The sequence below is a fragment of the Zingiber officinale genome, chromosome 4A (genome assembly GCF_018446385.1).
Source record: "Zingiber officinale cultivar Zhangliang chromosome 4A, Zo_v1.1, whole genome shotgun sequence".
Taxonomy (NCBI): Eukaryota; Viridiplantae; Streptophyta; class Magnoliopsida; order Zingiberales; family Zingiberaceae; genus Zingiber; species Zingiber officinale.
In genome coordinates this window covers 24047441-24073830 of record NC_055992.1, presented here as the reverse complement: position 1 = coordinate 24073830, position 26390 = coordinate 24047441, and positions in this window count along the sequence as shown.

Here is a 26390-nt window from a genome sequence, read left to right as displayed (position 1 = left end):
CTTCGAAAGAAGACGTAATTAACTAGACATGATAAAGTGAAAAGGACTGATTTTCTTGACTAAGTCCAAGCTAAGGACAAAAACATTTAAGGATGGAGATTTAGGCGAATAACAGATTTTGAATTAACGTCCTTATGAAATGCAAACTAATATTGATCAAAATAATTTTATATTAGCCGATATAACTTTGGTTATGCTAGGTAAGTATAATATTGATTTTAATCAACGAAACAATATTGGCTGGCATAATATTAGCTATAATATAGAAGTATTCCAACAGTTAAGATAGCCTCAGCCATGATAAATGACATGTAGGATATACAGAGGGGTAATGAATACAACATCATATTTATTCTTGTAAATTATAGAAGGACTCAATAGAATCACTTAATTCAATACAAGAGTTTATTTTTACACTTAGAATCTGATCAAGTACATAACATTACATTTTCCCTCAGAACAGTAAGCCTCAGATAGATAACAAAGTTTACAAATACAAACTCTTGAAACGCTTAGAAAATTTCAATCTCACTGGATTCAAACTTACCATGGAGCAGAGATGGAAACATTTTACCTCGCCCAGGCTTGTCAAGGCGCATAAGCGACAATATTTTGCCTGGGACGAAGAAAGCAACAAAGTAGAAAACTCAAGGGGGCAGGGGGAAGGAGAAAGGTCCATACAGACCATAATGGAAAAGTAAATGTAAAAGCCACTTCCCCTCTCAAGCCCTAGAGCTCTGCAAGTGGAGCAACCAAGCTCAGCCCAGGGGTAACATGTGCTGTGCCCTTCTCACAACATCCATGGGCTATTGAGCTGGCTCTCCATAAGTAGTGAAAATCCCTCTGAAGTCCCTCGAGCCTTTAGAAACTAGGCACCTTTGGATGAAAAGTCTGGACTACGAAGCTTCATCTCTTAAGACAATCCCTTGAACCCTAGAGTTAGCCGAAGCAAAGATTTGAATAAACTCACATATAGATCTCGCCTTGTCCAACAAAAGTCGCCCCCGAAGAGGGGGAACCGAAGCCATACTCTTAGCCAGAAAAAAGAGCAATGAAAATTAACAAGGAAGGAAAAGAACTAAGGTGGGTGGTGAACAAAGAGAAGGTTGTAACCCTATTTAAAGGATCAAGGGACTCAAGGAATCACTGTACATTGGTTGCATCAGATAGTCATACACAAAATCTGTGAGGTCATTTCAATATCTGGAGAAGAGTCACGGGTAGGAAAAGACAAAATCAGACTTATGTCTAGTCAGTCGTCTACACCTCCTTCGACTAGACTTGAAGGGAAGGCTAGTGATATGGGTTAGGTTTTGTGGGTCCCTAATAAGGAAAGGAAAGGAGGTAATAAAACCAAGGAGATAGGCTGATATCAGCCGGGATATACCTCGAAGGAGGTATGCTAATCTCGGCAGGAATATGCCTTAAAGGAGATAGGTTAATATCGGCCGGGATATACCTCCAAGGGAGGTAAGTTTATATCGACCGAAATATACTTCCCAGGAGGAAGATTCGCATTAATTGGCATATACCTCAAAGGAGGTAGGCTAATATCGGCCGGGATATACCTCTAAGGGAGGTAAGTTTGCATCGACCGAAATATACTTCCCAGGAGGAAGATTCACATTAATTGGCATATACCTCAAAGGAGGTAGGCTAATATCGGCCGGGATATACCTCTAAGGGAGGTAAGTTTGCATCGACCGAAATATACTTCCCAGGAGGAAGATTCGCATTAATTGGCATATACCTCAAAGGAGGTAGACTAATATCGGCTGGGATATACCTCTAAGGGAGGTAAGTTTGCATCGATCGAAATATACTTCCCAGGAGAAAGATTCGCATTAATTGGCATATACCTCAAAGGAGGTAGGATAATATCGGCCGGGATATACCTCCAAGGGAGGTAAGTTTATATCGACCGATATATACTTCCCAGGAGGAAGATTCGCATTAATTGGCATATACCTCAAAGGAGGTAGGCTAATATCGGTCGGGATATACCTCCAAGGGAGGTAAGTTTATATCGACCGAAATATGCTTCCCAGGAGGAAGATTCGCATTAATTGGCATATACCTCAAAGGAGGTAGGCTAATATCGGCCGAGATATACCTCCAAGGGAGGTAAGTTTGCATCAACCGAGATATGCTTCCCAGGAGGAAGATTCACATTAATTGGCATATACCTCAAAGGAGGTAGGCTAATATCAGCTGGGATATACCTCCAAGGGAGGTAAGTTTATATCGACCGAAATATGCTTCCCAGGAGGAAAGCCAAGAATGGTCGGTTGACCAGTACCTTGGAAAGATACTTGATAAAATATAGCTTAAGGTAAAGTAACATAGAAGGTCGTCGATAGAAGTCTCTAGTTATGATTAACTTTGACTGATGCAAGGAACATTGGTACATTAAGCTATCCATGATATAATAAAAGCAAGAAGGGCGGGAAGAAATGACAGAAATACTTTACAGGAACTCGTGAAGTAGGATAGAGGTAAATATTTCAAATAAGATACTTAATAAAGATATCTACAATACGTGACTCTATGATAGGTGTTATATATTTTGGCGGAAAATGTGTTTTTAGATTATTTTGTAGGTGCTAAACGACAAAGAAGGTACATCTGGGGTACAAGAAAGATTCCTTAAATGTCATCCGCCACAAGTACATAGCTGACATCATCTCATAACAAACTCTTATAAACCGGGGTCCACTTCATGACTACGGAGGTTATATGAAGTGGTATAAAAAGGGGAATCCTCTCCGTTGGCAAGGTAAGTTCACATCATTGTGCGCATTCATAACCCTATTTTTCCGACTATTGTTCATCTTCTTCTTCCTTTTTCTACACCGAGAGAGATCACTGACTTGAGCGTCGGAGGGCCTAGCCAGGGATTCCCACCTCGATCTTAGGTCACTGACGATAGTGTTGGTTGGTCTCTTGTGCGCAGGAAGTCTTGGAAGCTTCGGATCTGGGTTTCTTCTCTTCAAATTTGGATTTCTTCTTCGTCATCGGGTCTTCGTGCGAGGAAAACCTTCGGTGACTCTAATTTTTCCCGATTCGCTTTGGGTTTCTCGGATCGGTATTCTGCGGACATTATTCTTCATCAGCGCGGTGGGTTTCTTTCTTCCGGATCTCCGTCTTGTTTAGCTTCCCAGACAGGATCAGTGATTATGTCCTATATTCCAACCGTTGGAAATATCCCTATAGTTTTACTCGATCCAACCGAGTTAACTAGTTACTCAATCTAATTGAGTTGTACTCACCCATGCGTTGATAGGTGGGACCAAGATTGTCCCTCCGTACCCTAACAAGATAATATGTGTTGCTCTGCTTTGGCAGATTCAACAACATATGTGATCGAGGTAGTGATAGGTATCACGGCATGGTAGACATTTTAGAGTTGATGCGATTTAGATCTAATCTAATCGACGATGTGTATCATATACTCGATTTAGATCTAATCTAATCGTAGAGGAGGTCCATCATGTGCGCGACTTAGATCTAATCTAATCGTCGAGATGTATCATATACGCGATTGATCGAATCAAATCGTTAAGGCGCTAATTAACTACTTTACTAGCATGCATCAAATACACACACACAAGCAATTAATTATATTATTTGTGATTAGTCATGGCCCTACTACGATCTTCTCAAGCCAATGAGAAGATCGGATGGTCAACCTAAGGTCAACAGCTTCTCAAGCTCCTTCCTTTGACCACCTTGTGTTGCTGTGTTGCTCGCGCCTTCCTCGTAACTCCGTCTCGAGTGGACCTTCCACGGCTCCAATTTTGTACATTACAATTTTGAAACTAGAGTTACATTCGAGTCTAAACTAATTTACAACAAGAATATATAATATAGAAAGGCACGACGTGTAGGTCGCGAATCAAATGTACAACACGCACAACACAAATGACGGCGCGCAGGCTGTAATATGAATTATAACACAAATCCAATCAGATTGGGTCTTTTGGGCCATGAATATCACAAATTATACATAATTCTAAATTATGTATTTTCTATAATTTTCTGCAATTTTAATACCAATTTTTACAAATTTTACGAGTAAAAATTCTCGGCAGTCCCGTTTAGCGATTTTCGGGCGCAATCGCGGAACGAAACCCCTTGCGGGGCCAGGGGCAGCACCCCTACCTGCGATCTAACCATCGCGAGGGTTCCTTAACGATCCTACAGCGCCTTAGTCCACTGTCCCAAAATATTTTGGGGCAAAACCTTGCCGTTTCGGAAAAATCTTCTCGGTAGTCGAAGCCTACAAGTGTCGAAACACTTGTGCTTCGCTTCTACGAGAAAAATACCCATAAAAACTCTAAAAATCAGAAATTTACAGAATGTTACAGTACTGAATTTTTGTCATAAAAACAAAAACTAAACTCGTACAAGCTTCGCACGTGGCTCTGATACCACTGTTGAGTTTTTCGGGCCGCGAAAACCGCTTTTTCGCGTCGCGGAAACCCCGAAACCCCTGCCACTGGATCCGTGCAAAGATAAAACTTTTGAAAAACTTACAAGTACGAGTTTATAAACCTCGATCTACAGTAGATCTACAAAGGAGAAGGAATATACCCTTGATGCGGAGCCCTTCGCAATTCCGCTTGTCGTCGGTTCGCCGGATCTCGAAAGTGTCAAAGTAGACACTTCTCTATGTGTCCACACAAGCAAGAGATGGAGAAAAAACCTCTAAGGATGTGCTAGCAACCTTAGAGATCAGTAAGGGAGGAGAGGGAGAGCAAGAAGAAAACTCTAGAGGAAGAAGAAGATGGAGTTACACTTGAAAAATAAAACTCCCTCCTTGAATAAAAGTGGCCGGCCACTTTAGGTGGAGTTGTAACCTCCATGGAAGGCCAAGAGTCACAACTCTTGGTAACTCCCATGAGGTGGCATCCCACTTAAGAAACCATGATGATGTGGAGCATCATCATTGGCCCACTCACCAATGAGGTGGCAAATGGTCAAGTCAAACTTGACCTTTCATCTTCCTCTCAAGTCAAGTCAAACTTGACCACTTCTCTCTCTTGGTTGATCTAATCTAACCATTGGTTCAAGTCAATTTTAATTTAATGAATCTCTATTCATTGAATTAAATTAATTCAATGAGTCTAAGCCCAAATTAGACTCATCTAATACATGAACCTAATTGAGTCCAACTCAATTAGCCTACTTTGGATTACTCTTAATTCAATTTGGTTCATCACATGAATCTAATCCTTTAGGTTCATCAAATGAACCTAATCTCCATCTAATTGCCCTTTGTGTGTGACCCTATTGTTAGGATGTATACTAAAAGCCTAGCTTTTGGTATAAATATTTATCTAGAAATAAGAATCACATTGGTCAAATGTCTACATTTATGATAAATGTAGTTGTTCAATTAATTTATATTGTAGATAACATGGTGTGTGGTGTCACACACAGAGGATCATGTTATCAGTACCTTATAAATTATAAATAGTAGCTCACGATCAAGATGGAAAGGAACAAACCATTGGAAGATCGTAGTGTAATTATGTATTAATTTATCTTAACTATATAATTACACTAGTACACTTAGAGTGTATTGAGTAGGACTATTAGAGGTCATCTCTTTTATACTGACTTTATAAAGGGACAAAGACCTCAGTTATTATGGAAGTGTGTGCTTTAATCCTAATATAATAACAAGCACATATATTTGATATTTATTTCTTTAATTTATCAATGGGTGAGATTTAGTTCGATAAATCAATTAGCCCGATAAGTTGGGAAATGATATTACTTATAGTGTGTGTTGTTGATTATAGAAGGAAACTGTGTCCTAGTAATCTAGGTTGAGAATGTCCCCAAGAGGAGCTCATAAGGATTGTCATGTTAAACCCTACAGGTGGACTTAGTCCGACATGACGATAAGGTTGAGTGGTACTACTCTTGGACTAAGATATTAATTAAATGAGTTGTCAGTAACTCACTTAATTAGTGGACATTCGACATTTTAAACACAGGGAGACTAACACACTCATAATAAGAAGGAGCCCAAAATGTAATTTGGGATTGGTGCGGTAGTTAAATAATAGTTCTCTAGTGGAATGAATTATTATTGATAAAATTAAGTTGTGTGTTCGGGGCGAACACGGGATGCTTAATTTTATCGGGAGACCAAAACCAATTCCTCCTCTCGGTCCCTATCGTAGCCTCTTGTATATAGAGATTTATACCCACCACATACCCACCTTCTTACCCATCCAATGGGGCCGGCCAAGCTAGCTTGGAACCCAAGCTAGGGTCGGCCAAGACCAAGTGGATGAGCCAAGTTGGTGGCCGGCCAAAGCTTGGGTCCCAAGCTTAGGTGGCCGGCCACTAAAATATTAAAAAGGATTTTTATTAAAATTATTTCTTATGTGGATATCATGGTTTTAAAAGAGAGTTTAAAAATTAAAAAAATTTCTTTTATAGCTTTCTACAAAAGATTAAGAGAAGAGATTAATCTCTTTCTTTATTTGTAGATTAAAAGGATGGTTTTAATTTTTGGTAAAAACTTTCCTTATTTGTAAATCATCTACATGTTTAAAAGAGAGTTTAAAATTTGAAATCTTTCCTTATTTGTTGATTAAAAGGTGGATTTTAAATTTTAAGAAAACTTTCCTTTTTAACCATGTTCATGATTTAAAAGAGAGTTTAAAAATTAAATATTCTCTTTTATAAGTTTCTACAAGAGATTAAGAAAAGATTTGATATCTTTCCTTATTTGTAGATTAAAAGAGATTTTAATTTTTAGAGATAACTTTCTTTTTATCCACATGTTTAAAAGAAAGATTTCAATTTATAAAATTTCTTTTTTATTAACTAACCATGAAGGGATTAAAATTATTGGAGAAATTTTTATAAATTTCTAGAGATAAATTAGGAATTTTTAATTAATTAAAACTCTCCTTGTTTGTAGCTTTAATATGGCCGGCCATTATATTTGATGAGAAGAAAATTGTTTTTAATTAAATAAATTTTCCTTTTCAATGGCAAAAGAATTAAGGAAGTTTTTATTAAATTTTCCTTATTTGCCAAGACCAAGGATTATAAAAGAGGGGGTAGAGGAGACTTCATGGCTAACGACTCTATTATATTTTCTCCCTCTTTTCTTCCTTGGTGTGGCCGACCCTTCTCCTTTTCTCTCTTCCTCTTGTGTGGCCGAAATCCTTTATCTCTTGGAGCTTGGGGGAGGTGGCCGGATCTAGCTTGAGGAAGAAGGAGAGAAAGCTTGCATCCCTTGGAGCTTGGTTGGTGAAAAAAAGTTCTTCATCCTTTAGAAGATATGCTTGGCCGAAACTTGAAGGAAGGAAGAAGAAGGTGCCTTGGTGGTTCTCGTCTCGGAAGATCGTTGCCCACACAACATCCAGGATTAGAAGAGGAATACGGTAGAAGACCTAGAGGTTTTTGTTTGCAAAAGAAAAGGTATACTAGTATTTAATTTCCGCATCATACTAGTTTTATTTCTTTATAAAAATACCAAATACAAGAGGCATGCAATTCTAGTATTTCGAATTAGTTTTCGATGCTGTGTTCTTTTATTTTTCTTTTCCTTGTGATTTGATTGTTCTTTTTGGTTGACCTAAAGTTATTTAAGGAAATTAAATATTAGCTTTCCTTAAAAGACTTTGTCTAGGCGATGGTGGTTGTTCCCATATCCAAGAAGGCCATGTGCCTCGTCATGCAGTCCTGGAAGTCAATTTTGGAATTTAATATTTAATGGAATTAATAACCTAGGTGATTTGGATCGAACGTGTTAAGTTCTGCAGGAGATCCAAGTCTAAACCTAAAAGAACAAATAAATTAAACTTTGGATCAAACGTGTTAAGTTCCGCAGGCGATCCAAGTTTAATTTAAAAGAACACATGGTAGCTAGGAAAAGGTTCAGACCTTTGTATAAAATTTTTGTACAGTGGAACCATTAGATTTTCCGAGTAGCAACCAACAATTGGTATCAGAGATAGGGTTTTGCCTCTGTGTATTTGGTATTAGTTTAATTATGCACATGTCATACATAATTTAGGAAGGTTAATAGTAGGATGTGCTAACTTTGTGGATGCAGGATCCAACTATTATGGCTTATAGTTATTATGTGTGTGATTGGACCCTTGGACATGTCAAGGGCATTTTATTGTGTGTGCATGATTGTATTATAAAATACAGCAGGAGGTGTATTTAGTTTTATTAGGATTTTATTTTTTGATCTAGTTACATGTACATTCCTTTTATGGAATATAGGATCGATGGATGTAAATTTTATTTTATGTTCGATCTAGTTTACATGTACATTCCTTCGAGGAATATAGGATCGAAAAATGTAAAATTCTATTTATGTCGCGGATCGAATCTTGCAAGGCGTGGAACCTTTTGAGGACCAGAGGCGCAGCGGAACAAGGAGCAAGATGGATGCGACAACTAGACCCGGTGGCGGTGGCCAAAGATGGCAGCAGCTAGGGTTGGCGACACACGGAGGACAACAATAGAAAAAAGCCATAATAGTTGAAAATTAGTTTTTCTATTTAATTCTTTTTATGCTGTGTTGTGTGTGCTTGTTAGTATGCATGTTAAGTAGGCTAGCATAGTCAAAATTCCTCACATTAAATAACTAAGTGGGAGAGGGATTTATTTTTTTAAATAAATTCCACGGTATCCATTACTTGGTTTATAAGTGATGCAACAAGCTTGCGCGTTGGCTCTGAGTGTCTTCCTCCATATCGGATGAGCTTGTTTGCGGATCACTAGATTAAACTTCCATTTTTCATGACTATAGGAAGTTAATTAAGAGCGTGTGATCTTCCCCATCGGAAGGGGCACAATCTTATTAATGGACTTAGTGTCAAGTAATGGTATACACTTACACACGTCTAATAGTATCCTCCCCATCGGAGTCACTGCTATTATTTGTGTGACCGAAGAAAACCAACTATTAATTTGTCAAATAAATAGGTTGACAAGATAATAAAATTAAAAACTCCTCCTACAAATGTTTGATTTTGTATACGTCCACACTATTGTGGCATACAAAATTCACGGTGTTTGAGGTAATTTTATTTTGTCATAAAGATTTATTGACAAGATAATTAATGGGTAAAACCCTCCTCTTACAAATGTTTAAATTTTGTATACGTCCACACTATCGTGGCATGCAAAATTCACGGTGTTTGAGGTGTTGGTGAATTTAAATAATATTGTTTGAGGAATCAATGTTATTTTAAATTCAAAAGTTTGGACCAAATATTTGATCAAGGACAGATCAACTATTAATTTTATTCATCATAAAGTAAAGTTGACGAGATAATAAAATTAATGGATAAAATCTCCTCTTTGATTTTGTATACGTCCACACTATCATGGCATATAAAATTCATGGGAATTTTAAGGAGTTGATCTTGACCAAATATTTTTGTGACTCTTAGGATTTAAAATGTTTGTCAATCCCCTAGTTGTTATACTATAGAAAATACTTAGTAGTCCCAATTGTAATGATTGGAAATAGGACTTGGACATTAAGGTAGACTGTCTTCTTAGAACTAAGAACAATATAGGTGTATTTAATTCATTAGTTGAAACATGTCTAGTGGTGTTATCTACCAGAAGCTGGAGTGTAGATACAGATGCCATTAATCATGTCTGCAATTCATTGCAGGGTTCCAGGAAACCCGACAACTAAATGAAAATAAAAACACCGTCCACATGGGCACTACTGCAAAAGTAGCAGCTGTTGCAGTGGGAGAGGTTTATTCTCTAATAGGAATAAAATATGGATTATTAGAAATTGTCTTTACATACTAAAGTTTAGAAAGAACCTGATTTCAGTTTCTAAACTATTATAGAATAGATATTGTGTCTATTTTGATAACAAAGTTGTTATCAAGAAAAATAGGAAAGTTATCTATTCTGGTATGTTGGTTGACAATTTATAATCTAATAACTCCCACGATGCAACAAATGGAAATTAGTAACACATCTTCTAACTTTAAGAGAAAGCAACCTTCGGAAATGAACCAATTATATCTTTGGCATCTAAGGCTAGGTTATATTAACTTGAGTAGGATTCATTGGTAGCTGATGAACTTTTGTGTTCATTAGTAGTGGAAATCTTTCCAACCTGCGAGTCTTACTTGGAAGAAAAAATAGCCAAGAAGCTTTTAAGTCTAAGGGGTATGGAGCCAAAGATATGTTGGAATTGGTTCATTCTGATTTGTGTGATCCTATGACTATCCAGGCAAGAGGTAGTATCGAATATTTCGTCTATTTTATAGACAACTATTCAAGATACAAATACATTTATTTAATATGCCGCAAGACTAAGTACTTTGATTAGTTTAAAGAGTACAAGGCTGATGCGGAGAAACGTTAAAGTAAAAGTATCAAGTCACTATGGTAAGATCGTAGTGGCAAGTACCTCTTGGGACAATTTAGGAGTTACTTATCAAAAGTAGGGATTCAATCCCAACTAACTGCACCTGGTACACCCCAACAGAATGGTGTAGTAGAAAGAAGGTATAAGGCTCTTATGGAATAATTAGATCAATGATGAGTTTTTACCAAATTTGTTTTAAGGATATACACTGGAAACGGAAGTGAACATAATACCTTCTAAGTCAGAACTCTCTACTCCCATAGAATTGCAGATTGGGTGTAAGTCTAGTCTGAAGCATATTCGGATTTGGGTGGTCTAGCACATGAGAGACACTGATAAAGTTGGACAGAAATTCACTTGTTTATGGGTTATCCTAGAGAAATGAAAGTAGGTTTATAGTCTTAAAAATCAGAAGGTCATTGTTAGCATCAATGACCGATTTTTAGAAAAGGACTATGTAATAAACCACGTGCCCATAAGTAAATTTGTTCTTAAGGAAATAATGAAGGACATGTCTAATCTAGTACCAACTGTACAAGATGAAATATCACAAGAAACTGCAACACGTATCATAAATGATACACAATTACAGATAGTGCCTCATCGTAGTGGGAGGGTTGTCAAGCAACCTAAGAGATTCATGTTTTGGGAGAGTCTTTGGACTTGATCCCAAATGAACATGAGCCTGATCCCGGACATATGATAAAGCACTCCAAGATAAAGATGCAGCATCTTGGCAAAGAGCAATGAATACAAAATTAGAATATGTGTAAATCTGGAAGCTTGTAGAACCACCAGATGGTGTAAAAGCCATTGGATAAAAATAGGTCTACAATAGGAAAAGATGGATAGACAGGAAGGTGGAAACTTTCAAAGCAAGGCTTGATGAAAAAGGAAAATTTTCACTGGGAGCCATGCTTAAGTCTATCCGGATTCTTTTATCTATTTGGCAAGTGGATGTCAAGACAGCATTCCTTACTGGAAGTCTTGAAGAAAGCATCCATATAAAGCAACCAGAAGGGTTCATTGCAAAGGGCAAAGAGCATCTTATGTGCAAGCTCAATCAGTCTATGGACTGAGGCAAAGCTTCAAGGTCTTGGAACATCCGGTTTATCAAAGTAATCCATATCTATGGATTTATTTAGTAACCGGATAAGTCTTGTGTATACAAAAAGTGTGATGGAAACGTGGTGGTATTTCTTGTACTATACGTAGATAACATTTTTGGTAGTTGGAAACAATATCAAAGTGTTGTCAGAAGTAAGGGTATGATTGTCCAAACAATTCGATATGAAGGACTTGGGAGAACGTATATATTCTTGGGATCAAAGTAATAAGGGATCGCAAGAAAAGAATATTTTACTTATCCCAAGCTTCATATATCGAAATAATCCTTGCTCGTTTTAAGCATGCAAAACTCCAAGAAAAGTTTCTTACCTTTTAGGCATGGAGTAGCTTTATCTAAAGAGATGTCTCAGAAGACATCAAAAGAAATAAAGGACATGAAGGCAGTTCCTTATGCTTCGGCTATAGGAAGTCTAATGTATGCAATGCTGTGTACGAGACTGGATATTTGTTTTGCCGTGGGCATGGTTAGCAGATATCAAAGTAACTCTAGATAAGGACATTTGTCTGCGATAAAGCATATATTGAAGTACCTTAGAGGCAGTAGATATGCTAGCTTACAAGGCAGATAATTTGGTCCCTCTGGGTTACATGGATTTTAACATCCAATCGGAAAGGGACAATAGTAAGTCAACCTCGGGGTTTTGTGTTTACTTTAGGAGGTAAAGTCATAACTATGGAAGAGTGATAAGCATAGGTGCTTTTTCGGACTCCACCATAGAAACTGAATATATGGCAGCCTCTAAGGTAGCCATAAAAGCTGAATAACTCAATAACCTCAAGATAGACTTAGATATGATTTCTGGTTTGTCCAAAAGATTATTACAATTTATTGTAATAATAGTGGTGCAGTTGCAAAATCGAAGAAACCATGAGTCCATAAGACAAGTAAAACACAATAGAGCGCAAGTACTACCCAATACGAGAAATCGTATAACAAGGAGAAGTTGTTGTTTAGATTACATCAAGTGATAACCTGGAAGATCCTTTCACTAAGGCTCTTAAGGCAAGAGTTTTTGTGTAACGACCCAATTTTCCCCATTAGGAGTTCTAAAAGTTCTTAAAAATATTTAGAAATATTTTAGAAATATTCTAGAGATTTTTAGAAATTTTTAGAGTATTTTTATGTAATTTTTGGAGTTAGTTTGGTATTTTTACCAAGAGGAAGAAGTCTTAAAAAAAAAAAAGAAAAGAGAAAAAGAATATGTTGAAGTCGGGTTTTGAACCCAAGATCTCAGACCCGAATCCGAGTCTTAACTGAACTCAGACAACCAGCTGGTCCACGACTGTTTTGTTATAATTTAAGGGAATTAAATATGATTAAGCAGTCTTAAGAAACGAAATAAAAATTCCGTTTAAAAAGGAGCCGAGGGCGGCTCGAACTCGAGACCTTCGGGAATTCATCTTTCCAGCGGACCAAGCGCACACGCTGGTATTTCGTAAACAAATTTATAAGGAATTGGTCTTAAGTTATAACTGAATTAGAAAATGCCTAAGTTATAAAAAGAGATTATTTTCCTACCCCGTGACCTAACTTTCCCTTCTCCTCTTCTCGCGTCTCTCTTCTGCGTGCGACGGCCGTGCTCGGGCGGAAGGCAAGGAAGGCTAGGGCTTCACTCCGGCGGCCGATTGAGGGAGTTTTCCGAGAGTTCTCCACCTCCTCACGATCCTTTCGTCGAGGAGAGCTTGTGGGCACGAAGAGGAGCCGGATTGTCGAGTTTTCCGCGAGCCCTAGAAGCATTAGAAGCCTTCTTCTCGGCTGTAAGTCCAAGAACGCTAGGTAAGTGCTTCCTCACCTGCAGGAGAGTAGCTCCAGATTCTTGTTTCTTCCTTGTTTTCAAATTTTTTCTATGGAGATTTCCGATTAGGGCTTGGTGCCGGCTGGTTTTCAATGAAGTTGTTCATTCTTGATGTTCGGCTGGGTTCAATTGGGCTTTGGTGGTCGTTGATGTTTTACGATTTGAACGGTGAAGATTTGGTTCCTTAAGGTTTGCAATCGTCGGATGGTTTTGAATTGGGTTTTTCGATTTAGCAGTGGTTTTACAGTCATACCTATAGTTGATGTAAGAATTCAGCGGTGATTCCTATTCCCGGTGATGGTAAGAAATCCTTAATTTTTACAGCAGTAAGATTGTGGTTAGATATGATACCCTATTTCCCTTTGTGGACAATAGGGAGCATAGTTAAGTTTTTCTAGCACATAGAATCGTTACCGTATCTGGATTGTGCATTTTTTTTCAGATCGGAAAGCATAGTTGGGTTTCAGTGTTTCGATTTTCCTCTCTACAGTGGCTTTGTGGAAGTTTTGTTGTGGTTTTATTGTGATCTTGTGGAGGTTGTGGCATTAGTTCGTATAACATGATTCAAGTTCCTATGCTAGTGTAATCCTTGTGTTATGTTCGTTAATTCCTTATGCATTATTTAGGCTCTTGTTAGTTTAATTCTTGGGTTATGTTTATTAATTCGTCATACCCGATTTAGGCTCTTGATATTCTAGTGATAAGCATGGATTGTAAATAGAAAGGATATGGTGGATCTGTATGGTTACAGTGTAAATACCAGGGCCTTTCAATTCAAGCATGAAGTAGATGAGTTTTAAGCTTTAATGTGATCTGGTTTTAATTCAAAGCATACAACATAGGTTTTAATTCCAACATGTTTTAGATCTAGTTTAAGCTTGTATGGTATGCTAATTTTGATAGGTATGACATGCAGATTTTTAATAAGTTTATAATGTAGATTTTCTTTACCTTTTGTAGTAAGTGCAGATTTTTGTATTTCGTAGCATTGCAGCTTATTCCCTTTAGTAGTGTAGATTCTTTGTTTCTTTTAAGAAGCATTCTTCTAGAAGTATTAACAAATATAAGAAAGATAAGGAAGAGAGAGAAAAAAAGGCCAAGGCCTTAAGTAAATCCCAAAGTCAAGACTTTAGGGATTTTGGCACGCAAGGTGCTAAAGAAAATGCCGAGGCATTATATAGAAGTATTAAAAGATAACAAGTATTTTACTTTTATCAGTGGCACTGTACTGGACTCTCAGTTGTCCTTGGGTTGGGCTCCCATAGTTGTCCCTAGGTTTAGATAACCTAGTAGTAACGGCACGGCCGACGGTCGACGACCCGAGGGTCGCCAAATGGGCCGCCAAATGGGTCGGGTCGTTACAAAAGTAAAAGCAAGTACAGTTGTCGGGCCCAAGAAGAAAGTTGATTATTATTTTGAAGTATTATAAGTATAAGTTTTCAAACAAAAGAAATAAGCTTCACATAAGTTTAAAATAAGCAAGTTTAGTTTCCTTTTATGCTAGCATGTTATTTAGGTTAGCTTACTGTTCTTTGCTATTAGAAGAGCATGAGTAGCTTTACATGTTTAGCACTTCAGTATGTTTGTTTATTTACTAGTAGATGAGCATGAGTAGTTTCCCCTTTGAGCATTCAGTTTTAGTTTTCAGTATATTCACATGCATATCGAGTTTTTGTGAGTTAGATAGCGCTTACTAAGCATTTTGCTTATAGATTGCATTTCCTCTTACTACAGATAAAGGAAGACGAGGAGGAGGTGCGGATGGTGTGTGATGACAGGACTATGGAAGAGACTTGGGACCTAGTTTAAAAATTTGTTTAGACTAATTCTTTATTTAGATTGATAAGAAAATTTGGAGTAAGAAGTTGTATTTTATTTTGCTTCCGCTATTCATTACTTGCATGATTTGGTTTTATTATACTGCGTGGTGATATTATTGCTTTTATGTGTGATATATGTTCCAGCCACCTGTGGCTGATGTATATTATGTTTGTATCTCAGTTTAAGGTCACCGGTACAGGGGAGACTCTGCCGAAATTTTTTGGTAGAGACTCCTCGTGGTTTCGATCATACCGGTTAAGTAGAGTTAGTAGTTAAGTAACGGTCATCCTTAGAGTGTAATAGTATAGATAAGAAGGGTGGTCTTTACATTTTGATAGGCATGTTGAAGGGTTGGGAATCAGATGTATGGCAACAGATATAGCAGTTTAGTCTTTTAGTATAAGTGGGAGATTGTTAGGATGTATACTAAAAGCCTAGCTTTTGATATAAATATTTATCTAGAAATAAGAATCACATTGGTCAACTGTCTACATTTATGATAAATGTAGTTGTTTAATTAATTTATATTCTAGATAACATGGTGTGTGGTGTCACACATAGAGGATCATGTTATCAGTACCTTATAAATTATAAACAGTAGCTCACGATCAAGATGGAAAGGAACAAACCATTGGAAGATCGTAGTGTAATTAGGTATTAGTTTGTCTTTTATACTGACTTTATAAAGGGACAAAGACCTCAGTTATTATGGAAGTGTGTGCTTTAATCCTAATATAATAACAAGCACATATATTTGATATTTATTTCTTTAATTTATCAATGGGTGAGATTTAGTTCGATAAATCAATAAGCCCGATAAGTTGGGAAATGATATTACTTATAGTGTGTGTTGTTGATTATAGAAGGAAACTGTGTCCTAGTAATCTAGGTTGAGAATGTCCCCAAGAGGAGCTCATAAGGATTGTCATGTTAAACCCTGCAGGTGGACTTAGTACGACATGACGATAAGGTTGAGTGGTACTACTCTTGGACTAAGATATTAATTAAATGAGTTGTCAGTAACTCACTTAATTAGTGGACATTCGACATCTTAAACACAGGGAGACTAACACACTCATAATAAGAAGGAGCCCAAAATGTAATTTGGGATTGGTGTGGTAGTTAAATAATAGTTCTCTAGTGGAATGAATTATTATTGATAAAATTAAGTTGTGTGTTCGGGGCGAACATGAGATGCTTAATTTTATCGGGAGACCAAAACCAATTCCTCCTCTCGGTCCCTATCGTAGCCTCTTGTATATAGAGATTTATACCCACAACATACCCACCTTCTTACCCATCCAATGGGGCCGGCCAAGCTAGCTTGGAACCTAAGCTAGGGCCGGCCAAGACCAAGTGGATGAGCCAAGTTGGTGGCCGGCCAAAGCTTGGGTCCCAAGCTTAGGTGGCCGGCCACTAAAATATTAAAAAGGATTTTTATTAAAATTATTTCTTATGTGGATATCATGGTTTTAAAAGAGAGTTTAAAATTAAAAATTTCCTTTTATAGCTTTCTACAAAAGATTAAGAGAAGAGATTAATCTCTTTCCTTATTTGTAGATTAAAAGGATGGTTTTAATTTTTGGTAAAAACTTTCCTTATTTGTAAATCATCTACATGTTTAAAAGAGAGTTTAAAATTTGAAATCTTTCCTTATTTGTTGATTAAAAGGTGGATTTTAAATTTTAAGAAAACTTTCCTTTTTAACCATGTTCATGATTTAAAAGAGAGTTTAAAAATTAAATATTCTCTTTTATAAGTTTCTACAAGAGATTAAGAAAAGATTTGATATCTTTCCTTATTTGTAGATTAAAAGAGATTTTAATTTTTAGAGATAACTTTCTTTTTATCCACATGTTTAAAAGAAAGATTTCAATTTATAAAATTTCTTTTTTATTAACTAACCATGAAGGGATTAAAATTATTGGAGAAATTTTTATAAATTTCTAGAGATAAATTAGGAATTTTTAATTAATTAAAACTCTCCTTGTTTGTAGCTTTAATATGGCCGGCCATTATAATTGATGAGAAGAAAATTGTTTTTAATTAAATAAATTTTCCTTTTCAATGGCAAAAGAATTAAGGAAGTTTTTATTAAATTTTCCTTATTTGCCAAGACCAAGGATTATAAAAGAGGGGGTAGAGGAGACTTTATGACTAACGACTCTATTCTATTTTCTCCCTCTTTTCTTCCTTGGTGTGGCTGACCCTTCTCCTTTTCTCTCTTCCTCTTGTGTGACCGAAATCCTTTATCTCTTGGAGCTTGGAGGAGGTGGCCGGATCTAGCTTTAGGAAGAAGGAGAGAAAGCTTGCATCCCTTGGAGCTTGGTTGGTGAAAAAAAAGTTCTTCATCCTTTAGAAGATATGCTTGGCCGAAACTTGAAGGAAGGAAGAAGAAGGTGCCTTGGTGGTTCTCGTCTCGGAAGATCGTTGCCCACACAACGTCTGGGATTAGAAGAGGAATACGGTAGAAGACCTAGAGGTTTTTGTTTACAAAAGAAAAGGTATACTAGTATTTAATTTCCGCATCATACTAGTTTTATTTCTTTGTAAAAATACCAAATAGAAGAGGCATGTGATTCTAGTATTTCGAATTAGTTTTCGATGTTGTGTTCTTTTATTCTTTTCCTTGTGATTTGATTGTTATTTTTGGTTGACCTAAAGTTATTTAAGGAAATTAAATATTAGCTTTCCTTAAAAGGCTTTGTCTAGGCGGTGGTGGTTGTTCCCATATCCAAGAAGGCCATGTGCCTCGCCATGCAGTCCTGGAAGTCAATTTTGGAAATTAATATTTAATGGAATTAATAACCTAGGTGATTTGGATCGAACGTGTTAAGTTCTGCAGGAGATCCAAGTCTAAACCTAAAAGAACAAATAAATTAAACTTTGGATCAAACGTGTTAAGTTCCGCAGGCGATCCAAGTTTAATTTAAAAGAACACATGGTAGCTAAGAAAAGGTTCAGACCTTTGTATAAAATTTTTGTACAGTGGAACCATTAGGTTTTCCGAGTAGCAACCAACACCTATAGGTTCTTATAACGTTGGCAATGCTCCTAAACCCTTTTAGAAGCATAAGTAATGAGCGGTATCTAGCAACACACAATTACGACCCAAGTTATAAGAATGTTGAGATCCAACATCACCTTGTGACTACTAATTGTGACTCCTCACAATATATGACAAGTGTCCTTGTATCCTAGACATCTAGATTGATCAATGTGAGGCATAGACCATGTCATCCTTTGACCAATCTAAATCTTGAACTCCAAGTAGACTCACTAAATCAAATGAGCTCAATATCTCATATTGACTCATTTGGGCATGGCCATGCACTTCGTGGTCTCACTCTATCAAGAATATCGACGTCTCTCCCGTCATATAAGAGGGATAGATCCCATCTACATCACTCACATCCCTCTGCATAATTCGTTACATACCCAGTAATCGCCTTTATAGTCCACCCAGTTACGGGTGACGTTTGACGAAATCAAAATACATAACTCCTTATGTAGGGAACCATGGTGACTTCAGGTATAAGAACTAGTAGTCATACTAATAGTCACATGAGAAAGTATATGACACTCATATAACTCTCCATGATACTTTCTCATGGCGGGTCATTCAGTATACATTCTCCAATGCATACCCATGTGTCTGTTAGGATATATACTAAAAGCCTAGCTTTTGGTATAAACATTTATTTAGAAATAAGAATCACATTGGTCAAATGTCTACATTTATGATAAATGTAGTTGCTCAATTAATTTATATTGTAGATAACATGGTGTGTGGTGTCACACACAGAAGATCATGTTATCGGTTCCTTATAAATTATAAACAGTAGCTCACGACCAAGATGGAAAGGAACAAACCATTGGAAGGTCGTAGTGTAATTAGGTAGTAGTTTATCTTAACTATATAATTACACTAGTACACTTAGAGTGTATTGAGTAGGACCATTAGAGGTCATTTCTTTTATACTGACTTTATAAAGGAACAGAAACCTCAGTTATTATGGAAGTGTGTGCTCTTAATCCTAATATAATAACAAGCACATATATTTGATATTTATTTCTTTAATTTATCAATGGGTGAGATTTAGTTCGATAAATCAATAAGCCCGATAAGTTGGGAAATGATATCACTTACAGTGTGTGTTGTTGATTATAGAAGGAAACTGTGCCCTAGTGATCTAGGTTGAGAATGTCCCCAAGAGGAGCTCATAAGGATTGTCATGTTAAACCCTGCAGGTGGACTTAGTCCGACATGACGATGAAGTTGAGTGGTACTACTCTTGGAGCTAGATATTAGTTAAGTGAGTTGTCAGTAACTTACTTAATTAGTGGACATTTGTTATCTTAAACACAGGGAGACTAACACACTCATAATAAGAAGGAGCCCAAAATGTAATTTGGGATTGGTGCGGTAGTTCAATAATAGTTCTCTAGTGGAATGAATTATTATTGATAAAATTAAGTTATGTGTTCGGGGCGAACATGGGATGCTTAATTTTATCGAGAGACCAAAACCAATTCCTCCTCTCGGTCCCTATCGTAGCCTCTTGTATATAGAGATTTATACCCACCACATACCCACCTTCTTACCCATCCTATAGGGGCCGGCCAAGCTAGCTTGGAGACCAAGCTAGGGCCGGCTATGGTTTGGTTCATGGGTGAATTCATGTGGCCGACCCTAGCTTGAACTCAAGCTTAGGTGGCCGGCCCTATTAAAATAAAAAGGAATTTTAATTTTAAAAATTTTTCTTATGTGGATAACATGATTTAAAAGAGAGTTTAAAAATTTAAATCTTTCCTTTTATAAGATTCTACAAAAGATTAAGAGAAGAGCTAAATCTCTTTCCTTATTTGTAGATTAAAAGGTTGATTTTAATTTTGGTAAAAACTTTCCTATTAATCATTTTTATTATTTAAAAGAAAGTTTAAAAATTAAAAAATTCTCTTTTATTAGTTTCTACAAAAGATTAAGAAAAGATTTAATATCTTTCCTTATTTGTAGATTAAAAGAGATTTTAATTTTAGAGATAACTTTCTTTTTATCCACATGTTAAAAGAAAGATTTTAATTTATAAAATTTCCTTTTTATTAACCAATCATGAAGGGATAAAAATTATTGGAAAAATTTTATAAATTTCCGGAAGCAAATAAGGAAGTTTTAATTTGTGTTTAAAATTTTATTTGCTTGGAGATTTGTATAATGGCTGGCCATTGTAAATTGCGAAGAGGAAAATTATTTTTAATTAAATAAATTTTCCTTTTCATGGCAAAAGAATTAAGGAAGTTTTTATTTAAATTTCCTTATTTGCCAAGACCAAGGATTATAAAAGAGGGGATAGAGGAGCCTTCATGGGTGAACGACTCTATTATTTTTCTCCCTCTTTTCTTCCTTAGTGTGGCCGGCCCTTCCCCTTCTCTTCTCTCCATCCTTGTGGCCGAACCTCTCTTCCTCCTTGGAGATCAAGTGGTGGCCGGATTTTAGCTTGGAGAAGAAGGAGAGAAAGCTTACATCCCTTGGAGCATGGTGGTGGTGACCGAACCTCTTCATCCTAGGAGAAGTTTTGATGGCCGAAACTTGTAAGGAAGAAGAAGGTGCTTGGTGGTTCTCATCTCGGAAGATCGTTGCCCACACAACGTCCGAGGTTAGAAGAGGAATACTGTAGAAGATCAAGAGGTCTTTCTAAAAGGTATAACTAGTAGTTTTTCCTTTCCGCATCATACTAGTTATTTTTGGAAATAATACCAAATACAAGAGGCTTACGATTCTAGTATTTCGAATTTATTTTCGATGTAGTGTTCTTATGTTTTTCTTTTCCTTGTGATTTGATTGTTCTTTTCGGTTAACCTAAAGTTATTTTAGGAAATTAAATATTAGCTTTCCTTAAAAGGTTTTGTCTAGTCGATGGTGGTTGTTCCCATATCCAAGAAGGCCATGTGCCTCGCCACGTCAGTACTGGGAACCAATTATGAAAATTAATATTTAATGGAATTAATAACTTAGGTGATTTGGATCGAACGTGTTAAGTTCCGCAGGAGATCCAAGTCAAAACCTAAAAGAACAAATAGATTAAGTTTTGGATCAAACGTGTTAAGTTCCACAGGCGATCCAAAATTTAATTTAAAAGAACACATGGTAGCTAGGAAAATGTTCAGACCTTTGTACAAAATTTTTGTACAATGGAACCTCTAGGTTTTCCGAGTAGCAACTAACAGTGTCAACTTGATATCTCTATATCCATGACTTGTGAGATTAAGTCATCGAGTTGACCTACATGCTAGTCTTATTGCATTAACATTGTTCCTGAATGTTAATACTCGACTAGGAATGATTAAGAGTAGTGTTCCCTATATCATCTCACTATCAGTTAAACTAACTGATTGATATAGGTGAGAACCTTCTACTCAAGGACGCTATTATATTTAGTTTATTTGGCACCAATACAAGTATAATAATCAAAATAAATGCCTTTATTTATATAAGAATATGATACAATAAGTGCATAATACAATCATCAAATGATTGACTCTAGGGCTCTAACTAACAGGGCCATCTTTCAATTTTTTAAAGTATCACTTAAAAAAAAATTTAAAAATTTGGGGCGAAATTTGGAATTCGTCCCTAATTTGGGTGCACCTGGAAGTTCGTCCCTAATTTGGGACAAACCTAGAAGTTCATCCCTAATTTAGGACGAATTTTCGAGTTTGTGGCAAAATTTCTATTTTTAAGTTATTCTTTAAAAATTTGGAAGATGACCCTAGAGAGCTTGGAATGACACGAAACAAGTTTTTATGGGTTTGTATCATTCTCCTCATCTTACTAGTGGGCCCAAACAAAATATTTAACCAATATTCAGATGTTTATAATTTTTTGGAACAATAATTTAATATTTAATACTCGTTCGGGGTAAAAAATTTATGAACGTCTGTATATTGGTTAAAAATTTTGTTTGAGCCCACTATTAATATAAAAAGAATGATACGAACCCATAGAAATTTGTTTTGTGTCATTTCGAACTCTCTAGGGTCATCTTCCAAAATTTTAAAGTATCACTTAAAAAATAAAAATTTTGCGACGAAATTTTGACTTCGTCCCTAATTTGGGATGAACTTGGCGATGAATTTGTTTTCGTTGCCAAAATCGCAATAATCCCGATCCCTACCCTTCCCTAATTCTTTCTCTTCTCTTCTCCATCAGCTCGTTGGCGGCGACAGCGAACCCTCTACATTCTATTCCAGGCACGATCTCCAGCAGGTAAAGTTCATTTCTCCCCCTCTCTTTTTTCCCAAGCATACTAGGGCGTAAGGCGACAACCACTGCTTGGTCACGCCGGCTGTTCTTGCACGGTACGGGCGGATCTCCGAAGTAATGCCTTGTTGGCCCTCTGTCGACCAGGGTGGGCATCTTCCAACCCCCTATATGTCGTTGTCGGGCCTCGGTGGCCTTGGCGGTCGCTGCCGACCCAAGGGTCGTTGTCGACCACTTGGTGACGTTGGCTTGCCGGTCGCCACCCCCCTGTGATGCCTAGGTGGTTGTTCCCGGTCTCCTGCTGCCGTTGGCAGCTGCTGCCGGGCCCGGCAGCCGCTGGTGGCCTTGGTGGCCACTGCCGGGCGCCTGTGACATTGCCTTGCTGGTCATCGACCCCCTGTGATGCCTAGGGGGGTTGCTGCCAGTCTCTTGCTGACGTTGGCAGCCGCTGCTACCTCATAGCCGCCGCTGCCAGCCCCGGCGATCGCTGCCGGCTCTTGTCGGCTGTTGCTCTCTGTGGGTGTTGGAGGATATAATTGTTTTTGAATCTTATATACAATTGTAAACATTGTATTGTTGCTTGTGTAGGTTTGTACATTGACGTGATTTAGTGAGACGCTCATTGCTGTTTTCCTTTGTCAGGTATATGTATTTAGACTTGTTTATTAATAATGATAGTAATAATGATACTATGTTTGTCTATTGTACTATCTCTTATTTTTATTTTGGTTGTTATATAATATTTTCATATGTATGTTCACTTGCTACATATTTACCATTAGTTTGTTGTCTAGAAGTTTTATTAATGCAATTTATTATAAACAGACAAAATACAGAATGAAAGAAGTTGGATGTATAATAAGAATTTGCCTAACCGTCGAGATTTAACTGATGAGTTTATCACTGGCTTGAGGAAATTTTTGAATTTTACATGTAGTCAAGTTGAGTATATGGATGACAATAAGATAAGATGTCCATGTAGAAAGTGTCACAATGGTAAATTTTTACCTTCTGATAAAGTTGAAGAACATCTTTGTAGATTTGGATTTACCCCGAATTACTATAATTGGACATCTCATGGTGAGCCATTCATATATGATGGGGATTATGAACGAAATATACAAGTCTCAGTTAGTGGTGATCAGAGTTATTATAATCAACTAAATCCGTATCAGAGGATGATAATTGATGCAGCAAGTCAGAATTTCAATCTCGACATGGATGGTACAAGTTCTAGTTATCCTCCACCAGTTGAGCAAATGTTTAATACTTATATATCACCATTGGAGGAGGTAGAAGTACCAAGTGTTGATGAAACATATATTAAATTTCAAGAAGTGTTAAGTGCTGTTGATGAACCATTATGAGTTGGTTATGACACTCACACTAAATTATCTCTCACCGTAAGACTGTTGAATGTCAAGTCAGAGTCTAATGTGTCAGAAGATTGTTTTAATAAGTTTGTTCAAACTTTTGAAGAGGCATTGCCGCGTGATAATATATTGTCAATGATTTTTATAGTATGAAAAAATTTATTAAAGAATTAAGTCTTCCGGTGGAAAGAATTGATGTATGCAAAGATGGTTGTATGCTATATTAGGGAGATAACGCAGATGCAGATGTTTGTAAATTCTGTAATCAAGATCAGTACAAGAGCACCAGAAGGAATCAACAACGACGTAAATCATACAGTCAGATGTTTTATTTGCCTTTAACTCCTAGGTTACAAAGGCTTTATGCATCAAAGGCAACTGCTGAACACATGACTTGGCATGCAAATCATCAAACAGAAGAGGGGTTAATGTGTCATCCATCAGATGTAGAGGCATGGAAAAATTTTGATAGAACATATCCAGAATTTGCAAAGGAGATTCGAAACATTAGATTAGGTCTATGTGCTGATGGTTTTGCTCCATTTGGTAAATCAGGCAGAAATTATTCATGTTGACCAGTTATCGTAACTCCGTATAATCTTCCACCTGGGATGTGCATGAAAACACCCTATATGTTTTTAACTTTGGTTGTCCCTGACCTGCAAAATCAAAAAAAGTTAATAGATATTTATATGCAACCACTGATTGCAGGATTGAAACAATTATGGGATGAAGGTTTTCCTACATACGATGTTCAAGCTAATTAGAAGTTTATAATGAAGGCTGCTCTTCTTTGGACCATAAATGACTTTCTAGCTTATGGTATGCTATCAGGTTGGAGTACCACTAGGAGATTAGGATGCCCAATATGTATGGAGAGATCGAAGTCAATCCGATTGAAACATGGAAAAAAATCCCAGTTATTTTGATTGTCATAGATAATTTTTACCATCAAATCATATTTTCAGAAGAAATAAAGATGAATTCACTATGAATAAAACTGAAAGAACCCCTCCACCATTGAGATTAACTGGTGAACAGATTTGGTGGTGAGTAGTTAACTTTTCATCTGTCATTGAAGAGCCACATGGTACAACATATGAATATGGAAATACACATAAATGGACTAAACAGACTATATTTTGGGATTTGCCATATTGGTTTAGGCATTTGATTCATCATAATCTGGATGTAATGCATATCGAGAAGAATGTTTTTGATAATCTCACAAATACAGTGATGGATATTAAAGGAAAAACCAAAGACAACTTGAATGCAAGAAAAGATATGCAACTCATTTGTAAAAGGCCCACTCTTGATGTCAATGAAAATAGTAGGGGACCAAAGCCAAAGGCAGTTTATACATTGAATAAGGATCAGAGACGTATTGTGTGTGAATGGTTTAAATCATTAAAATTTCCAGATGGGTATGTCTCTAATCTTGGAAGATGTGTCAATATGAAAGAATGCAAATTGATTGGTTTGAAAAGTCATGACTGTCATATAATCATGCAAAGACTTATTCCTATTGCCTTTAGGGAACTCTTACCAAATTTTGTATGGGTGCTATTACAGAGTTAAGCATTTTTCTACATGATATTTGCTCCACAGTTTAAAGACAATCACACATAGAGAACTTAGAAAGAGACATTCCAATCATTTTGTGTAACTTGGAAAGGATATTTCCACCCTCATTTTTTGATTCCATGGAACATCTTTTGATTCACTTGTCATATGAGGCCAAAGTTGGAGGACCTGTTCATTTTCAATGGATGTATCCTTTTGAAAGGTAAATTTTTTATCTTCTGTACTTCCATACTCTAAATGCATAAAAATTTACTAATTTAATTATATATTAATATCTAATACAATTTGTTTTTAACATAATCAGATTCTTATATCATTTGAAGAAAAAAATAAAAAAAAAGGCACGTGTTGAAGCATCTATTGTTAATGCATACATTGTCGAGGAAGTGACAACTTTTGCATCATATTATTTTGAGCCTCACGTTCAGAGCAAAAGGCAAAGGCCAAGAAGAAACGATGAGGGCCCTATTGATCCGAATTTAAACTCATTCTCAATTTTTAACTACCTTGGTCGATCAAGTGGACCATGTAAGCAGAGATATTTAACTGGTCAAGAATGGTGGGCAACCCATACATATATTTTACTGAATTGTCCAGAAGTATCATCATTTTATGAGTTAGTATATATTTTACTGAATTCTCAGAAGTATCATCATTTTATGAGTTAGTATATATATATATTTTTTATGTCATAACATTTAGAGTTATAATTTTTTTTATCGTAGGATTTTTGAAAACTTATATTCTAATTTGTCGACACAAGAGTTTGATCACTTATGTCAAGAAGAATTTACATCGTGGTTCAAATCATATGTAAGTAGTCAATTTAAATTTGGTTTTCACTTATGAATTTTGTAATAATTGTCGTATTTGAATTTAGGTTCTTGATAATCAAACTAACATTGAGCAAGAATTGCTAATCCATCTGGCATGGGGTCCAAAAGCAATGGTACGCACTTGGCCAGCTTATTTCATAAATGGATATAATTTTCATATTGAAAATTATGGAATGGGAAAAACTGCAATGAATAGTAGAG